The sequence below is a fragment of the Lasioglossum baleicum genome, unplaced genomic scaffold, assembly GCF_051020765.1.
Source record: "Lasioglossum baleicum unplaced genomic scaffold, iyLasBale1 scaffold0595, whole genome shotgun sequence".
NCBI classification, from domain to species: Eukaryota; Metazoa; Arthropoda; class Insecta; order Hymenoptera; family Halictidae; genus Lasioglossum; species Lasioglossum baleicum.
In genome coordinates this window covers 1,866-10,501 of record NW_027469655.1, presented here as the reverse complement: position 1 = coordinate 10,501, position 8,636 = coordinate 1,866, and the positions used below count along the sequence as shown (strand labels likewise).

At 27.5% G+C, this 8,636-nt stretch overlaps 1 pseudogene; it reads right to left on the bottom strand.

Annotated features, from left to right (window-relative positions):
• Positions 1 to 901: 901 nt before the first annotated feature.
• LOC143220274 (low-density lipoprotein receptor-related protein 5-like) lies at positions 902 to 8,200 on the bottom strand (annotated as a pseudogene).
• Between the last annotated feature and the right edge of the window lie 436 nt (positions 8,201 to 8,636).

Below are 8,636 nucleotides of genomic sequence, written 5' to 3'. Positions count from 1 at the left end.
ATTTTGATTAATTAATGCATAAAAGTACAAATAAATGCAATAAGTATTTCTTAATCTCATAATAAAAATTTAAAAAATGTTTTTTCTCCTCGAATATACATTTTAAATGTTCTTAGTTTATTTAATTATCATAGTTCATTACTTATTTTGACTTTGTTCTCGTTAGAAATAATTTTCAATTCTTCTACCTATTTTTAATTTGTAATACAGAATTGGATATATCTTGGTTGTAAATATGAACCTTAAAGAATTAATTTCTTATACACTATAACATATGTGTATTTTTAGATTAGGACAATATTAAATACAAACCTAAAAACAGTATTCATACAAAAAAAAACTTTTTCTAAAACAACTTGTATGTCAAAAGCTAAAAATCATATATAACTTTTATACATTCTTACAATATTTAAAATATTTTATGATTAAATCGCTTACAATTATATTATAAAGTTAAGAAACACAATGGTATAAATTTTTTACAGAGATAATCATAATATAACTTATTTAAATGTATATAATAATTCAAACATATGTTGCAAATGATATTTTCAAATAGAAATTAATGTTTTTTTAATAAGACACGAATTTCTATCTAAATCATCTTTATATAAAGAATTTAAATCTTTCTGTGACATAAAGAACTTTTTCCTTGAAAATTAAAAAAAAAAAAAAATGATTATTATCATTTAATTCATGAAATTTAATTATGGTGCGATAAAAATGTTTTCTTAAATTATTTATATAAATTATTTGATAACATAAATAAATAAAAATTATTTAATATTTACTTTCTTCAATTTTGAACATTTTAGAAACAATATTTCTACTTCTTCATTTATAAAATATAAATGTCTTAATAAAATTAATTTTTATCGTTTAAAAAATTGTTAAAAACGTATCAAAAGATGTTATTTAAACAAAAACAGAATATAAACAATTTTGAATAAATGTAAGGAACAGGTAATGGATGTGATGGCAGTAGACTGAAATATGTAGAAGATTGTGAGCTAGGAGAAGGGGGTCAACTAACTTCTGCATCGCTTTGGTAAACACATCTTGGAGTTGGTGGTGGAGGATATGGTTTACTTTCATATCGATATCTTGCTGGATAATTACTATCTGACTCATCACAAACATCTGTACTACAAGGGGCTGGAGGTGGAGGCTGATTTATACTTCTGTAGTGTCTATAAGGTTTATACCTAGATGCATTACTGCTTGAACACCTGGTAGAATTGGCAGTTGTTGCTGGATTTGGAGGAGGATGTAATGTTTCCTGTGAATACACTCCTGTAGAACTCCTTCGAGTTGAACGCCTTAAATTAAAAATTTTATTAACATTAACATTATTAACAATTTATAAATATATTTATATAGGTATTTTACTTAATTTTTATTAATAACTTATTACATAACACATATACAAGATTTTCATTATTGTTCCTTTTAAATATTTTTCTACCTGTCCACTCTTAATCCTTCCAGTGCTAAACAATAATCTTACTATTTGTACGATGAGAGAACTCTTAAAATAAATTTATAAAAGGTTATAAATGGTTGAATTCCTTTTCAGAAGCCTTATATGTATATTATTCTAGTACTATTGTAAACATTTATAGTTACCTGGCTATTGCAAGTGTGAAATATTTATCACTCCATCGTATACACAGTCTTAGTATATAATAAACAGGTCTTGGTACTTAACAACAGGAATATAATGAAAAGTTGAATCCATAAACAATTTTTTCTGAAGAGGGAGATTTAACCATTCATAACATTTCATAAATTCATTTTGAAACAGAATTCTTTTGCCATATGAATAGTAAGATGTTATCGCATAAATAACGATATATCATTGTTCAGCATTAAAATAGTTAAACTGAAAATTTTTGTTTAAATACACTAAAACATATGACCATTTAATCTTACAAATGTTCCATTATTCATAATAATAAATTTTGTAATTAATTATTATAATCACATATAATGACTATTATATAATTGACTATTATTATCATAATTAAATCGCAGTTATATTATCAACTGTGATAATTACATTTCGAAATAAATAATAAGAATTGTTAATAAATTCGTATTAAGAACTTTTCTATAAAATTTTCTTCTGATTAAAGTATACCTTTTATTTTTTATATAAGTATATGATTAGAATTCTCAGGAAATATATAAATATAAAAAAATGCTCCTAAGTGTACATTTTATCTTTCTGAAACATTGTTACAGTAAAGATAAACACATACATGAATGTAAATTGCTAGAAAGATAATCCAGATTCCATTATACTTATGTACCACTACAAAGAATTATTGATTTATTAATAATATTTTCCGACATAGTAAGAATCAGAACATTATTGTTAATAACTAATGATTTAATTAACTTGTAAATTAATATCTTACCACTAATATGACTGCGATCGTAACTTGATCCTATGCTACTTCCATTTAACATTGACATTCTTACAGCCTCCATTCCAGTTTTCAAATTTTTTCTATAATTTTTTTGTGCGAACATCGGTTTTGCTAATCTTGCTGGTTTTGGTGATAATGGATCTCCAGCTAAGTCGTGTAAAATATCCGGTAATTCATTATTTATGAACTTTCTTCTACAATAATAAAATCCAAAAGCAATGGCAGCAATGGCTGCAATTAATCCAACAGATACGATAATAACGTAAGTGATTTTTCCAGATTTTAGCGAATTATTTTCTTGTCAAGGATTATTTGCAGATGTACACGCAGATGCAAGCTCGTCACTTCCATCAGCACAATCGTCCCAACTATCACAGACGGCTGAGCCAGAAATACAAACACCATTTCCAATACATTGAAATTGACCTAGACGACAACAATGAGCTTCATCTAGACCATCGTGATATTGGGCTGTCCCAACACATACCCAGCGCATATCTAAAAAATTTAATGTTTCATAATTTCACTATTTTTAATTCATACATGTAACAGTATAATTATTCGATATGTTTACCAACGCAATGACCATTTTGACATTTAAATTAATCGCGATTACAGGCTGGACAACCTAATTCGTCACTTCCATTAGGACAATCAGTTTGACCATCGCATTTCCATGTCGCAGGTGTACAATCTTTTGTTACTGCAGAACTAGATGCAGCACAAGTAAAATGATCAGTTCTACGGGCTGGTGCAGCTCTACAAGTTTTTTCATCTTCAGATAGAATCAAGGATTTTGGACAAGAACATCTAAAAATAATTTTTTTTTAATGTACTTTTTTAAACATAAAATTTGTTATATTATTTATTCTCCATTCCAAGTTTTATTTTTACATAAAAGAGTTGGTCCCTATACAAAAATGTGAACATCCTCCAGGATCGCGAAAAGGACTACAAACTTGTGTTTTCATTACATCACCTTGTGGAGTATTAACAATAATTAAATCTGTAAATACTTTATTCATAATTGTTTTTCTTTCATTTCCAGACTTATTAATATGTTCTGAACTTGATGTTTCTCTATCAAACCAATAAATAAAGTCAGAAAAGATAGATAAATAAACAGTTGGTCCCTGTCTAATGGGAGAAACTAAAATTCTTCTGTTACTTCCATCAAAATCAGCACATTCAATCTGATGTCCATGTGTCCTATATACAACATTTGAAATTGCATCTACTGTGATGTTTGTTGGTTGTTCAAGATCAGTTGCTATCAGGACTCTTTTTTTTCCATCCTATTTACTGCGCATTACCCTCATTTTCCTTCCAATAACTGTCTAAAAAATAATCTTTTTCTTGAATGTATTGCAATATTTCTTGGTTTCTCTCCATCACCTTTGACTACAACACCTAAAGCAGAACTATTATCATGTTTTGTAACATTGATTGCATCATTCATGGCCCATGACCAAAGCAGCAATCTTCCTAATATATCTAAAGCAAGATCCACTGGATGTTCAGAATTTCCAGAAATCATTATACTGGAGTGTGTTTTATTATCTAAAGTTCTTCTAATAATGTTCGTCCATCTATCCAATAAATGTGTTGAGTTACAGGATCAAATTCTATAGATCGTACATGTTTTAAACCTTGAATTCGGAGGTCTACATCTGGGCAGTCATTTGTATCAGGAAGAAAGTGATACATTGCATTGCGTAAACTATACATCATAAAATTTTTCAGTGCTGTAAGAAAAGCAATAAATTATTATATTTAAATTGATTAATGTTCACGTATTATACATATTATAATGTAATACACAAATATAGATACTCAAGTAAATTAATAATTAGTTGAAAATATTGAGTTTGTAAACTATTAATATATGAAGTAAAGCAAGTTAAGTAACATTTTGTATATTTATATTACTTTTCAAAATAAAAATAAATAACATTAATTAAATATAAATTATAATAGAAATAAGGCCCATCTAGGACACTTATTTGACATTTTTTCATGCACTGAATAATATAGATAGAACATACTCAATAAAATAATAAGTTCAAGAAAAGTTACTACATTTACTGCTTACTTTATGGAAAGCTTTTACTATAAATATGTTCTTATATTTTCAAACAACACAAACATTAATATACTATCATTAATTTATTTTAGACTGTCTATATCTTTATACAAGATGTTTATATAATTACTTAATGTAATTATATCCAAGTAGTATATGATATTTAAGAGCATAAATTTTTTAATTTCAGTATTACTTCATATAGTGTTGGATTTAACACAAAGTTTAATACAAGAACAAAATAATAGGATCCAATAAAAATTTAGCTAAACATTATTCACGATACCAGTACAAAATTATTATTAATCGCAAAATTCTAATTTTTATAAAATATTTTGTAAATATAGACAGATTACTGTGAATATAGACTTATATATACATGTAAATATCTATAATACAAATTTAAGCAATAGATATTATATATAACAAATATATTTATCTTAGATGTTATGTTTGAAATAGCACATGGGGTAATAGAACATTGCTTCATATTTTAACAGTTTCTCGTACAATGTATCCTTTCATGTATCTTCTAACCTAACCTGACCCAAAATGAAATGTATAAAAAATTTCCAAATCACTGCATAAGATCCTTTATGGGCCTGTATCATGACCAGTTAAATTATTGAACTTAACATCCATAAATTAGTTCTTATTACTCATATTTTTAAAATGCTCTTTTTCTTATCAAATCTACTAGAGTTAACTCTGTGTACATTATGGTTCATTACTGAAAGATCACCTTACTATGAGCATAGTAAATCAAAAACTAAATTTGCTATGGGATAGAATGTTATATGTACATAAATTGAAAGTCGATTAATGCTATGATCTATCAAATTTAACACAGTATGTAAATCAAGAAACATGACATAAACAATGAAATATATAAGAAATTTAATAATCCATACATATACGTCACACAAGACACCAGCACAATATAACTGAGAAACTTTAAGGTACAATGGCTTAATTAAACATCAATAAAATTGGAATAAAATTTGTTAAACTTAAATATACTAACTATTACAAGTTTTATTATCCTCTGCTAAATTGTAATGAGCAGGACGTTACCTCATGTATTACCTCAAGTATTACCTCACGATGAGTACCATCAAACTATGATCTTTCTATACTTCCTGAATTCCCCCATTCTGTCCCGTACAAATGACTAGAGAAATATTGCAATATTAAAAATTTAGTGAACTAAAAGGTATTTTATTTTATTCATATTTAACACTATTCTATATATAACTACTGGATAAGATTTCCAAATCATTTCTATTACTTTTATTTTTTATGATCATGTTTCGTATGATTGGTTGTCAACAGATTGAACTGAACATAATTGTTCTTCATTCTTAATGAATTATAATTTAATCAAAACTTTTATTTTTATTTTTTTTTATACGATCTGCATACTGCTTTATTCTTCTATATTACCAAAATTTCCTTAATAAAAAGAAGTTTAAACATTACATAATTTTTAATATTATTAGTTACATATATATGAAAATTTGTAATTATATTTATTCTAATACTGCTTTTTATTTAGAATTAGAGTTAAACTAAATTAATTGTTATTGTTTTAAACATAAGATACAGTAAAAAGTCAACAAATATAATTACCCTCTATTAGAATCAAGAGCCAAACATCTAGGTTCAAGAATGTTACACCAAACAGAACTTTTTGACTACATCCTTTTAACCGAACCATTTCTATTCTTCGAGTCCCTGTATTACTCCAGTACAAATTAAGAGCAATCCAATCTATTGCTAATCCTTCAGGTGTTTCTAAACCATAATCAACAACTCTTTCTATGTCAGATCCATTTATGAAAGCTCTTGTAATTGTTTTTAATTTAACATCTGTCCAATAAATGCGATTGTCCACTATATTAAAAATCTAAAGTGCTGCCAGGGATAAAATATACTAATAATAATAAATATTTATATATAATCTTTATATAAGAAATTCAAACACAGGCATGTGATATTAACAAAATAATGTGAAATATAAAATTATTAATTTGTTCTACATTAATATATGTTTTACCTTGCATCTTTAACACCAGTTAGTGGAATAATATTATCATTATTTGTATTTTCAATGCTGATTCTACCAATATTTTCTTTTCTTGCAAATAACATAAATGCATTTGGGACAACACAAGTCTTTTTATCTTTAGTTAACTTGTATCCAATCTGACATGCACAAACAAATTTTTCCTGGTCGATTTAAACACAAATGACTACAACCACCATTACTTTTAACATAAGGGCTTGTACGATTAACTTTTCCTAAATGCACTGCATTTAAATCCATACCGTCTAGAACTTGATCAACTATAACTTCTTTTTCTCCACCTGTAAGTTTATGCGCTCTATCCACACTATACTTCAATTCGATTAAGCAATTCCAAGAGCCAAACCCACACTTCTATGTCACCAGGTATATATTCTCCATGTAATAATTCTCTATGATGTGCTTGATTTTGTCGAACATCATACAAATGTACACACCATGTTTTCCAATCAGTCCAATATAATCTATAATCAACAAATGTTACTGTAATGGATATCCTTGTTCTATTACTTTTCTTCTATTTTTCCTATAATAATCCATTACTGCAATAAATTTAAGTCTTCCATTTATCTAATGAGTCAACTCATTTTCATAATCCACTGTTAAACCATTTGGCCCAAATATATCATCAGAAATAATCACTTTCCTTGTCAATGGATCTGCATTCATTGCAGCTCTTTCTATTTTAGGTACATCACCCCAATCAGTCCAGAATAATATACTTCTCATTGGTACTAGGGCATTGGCTCTTGGCTGATATATATCTGTCCAAAAAAGAACTTTTCTGTGACATCCATCAATGCTAGTCACTTCTATTCTATTTTTCTCTCTATCTGTCCAATATAATTTTCCATTATATCAATCACAAGCCAAACCGTCAGGAAAAATTAAACTGGAATTTACCACAATTGTTCTTTCACCAGTGTGGGTGGTTAGGTTCTCACCAGTTAGGTTCTAATCCGCTGTCTGACCAACATACTAACTCACGCTCAAAATAAAAATCTAATGCTGCATCTTCAGAGAGATCTTTTATGATGGCAGTTACTTTATTAATACGAGAAGCATTAGCCATTCTAATATCCTTTGGTACAATAAAGAGAAGAGTCAGTGATCCTAAGAAGAACAATGGATATTATTGAAATTAAAAAATTTCGTGTTATTGCTAGAAAATTGCATAATAGAAAAAAAAATACAGATTCATATTAATGATATAACATTATGATTATTGATTATAATATTAAATACATTGCCAAGTTTTAATTAAAAAATTGAAAAATAAAACTAAATAATAGACTGACTAATTATAGTAATAAATAACATACACTAATAACGAAAAAAAAAATTTGTTTAATCATTGTAAGAACTATGCAACTATTAATGATTTTTTATATATACTAATAAGATTCTCAATAACATTATAATAAACCAGATTGCAATAACACATTTAAGTATAATGTTTTAATCGAAAATAAGCTGTCACATAACCTCCATGTTAAAACAATATAGAAAATATAACGATAAATATGACCTACCATTGAAGGACAGGACAATTTTGAAAAAGCATGCAGTTAAGATAATTATTAAACTGATAATAGCCATTCTAATAATTGTAATAAAATCTTCAAGTTATGGACATTACGAGGAGCACCTTCGGCGTCGTTCGTCAATTTTTATTCATTGTTCCAATAAACTGTTAACACGTTGACTGCCACGCTGCTTTATAAGAAAATCTCCGTCAGGTCACGCACGATCCTATACAGCGCGCTCTTCAGACTGAAGTTCGAACGCTACAACATCGGCAAGTTTCTTTTAAGATCATTGCCGGGGGTAGTGACTACTTTTATCTATCGGAATGACTTTGATTCTCTTCTATATCGGTTCGAAGGAAGCTTTTATTCTTTCTCCACGATTTTCCAGTAGTAAAAGCAAACCCTGTATCTAATTATTAATCGAAAAGCCCATTATATAATTTTCCTTTACCTCGTTCTATTATGTCACGAAATAGATTTCAATTACTACTTAGAAACTTTCATTT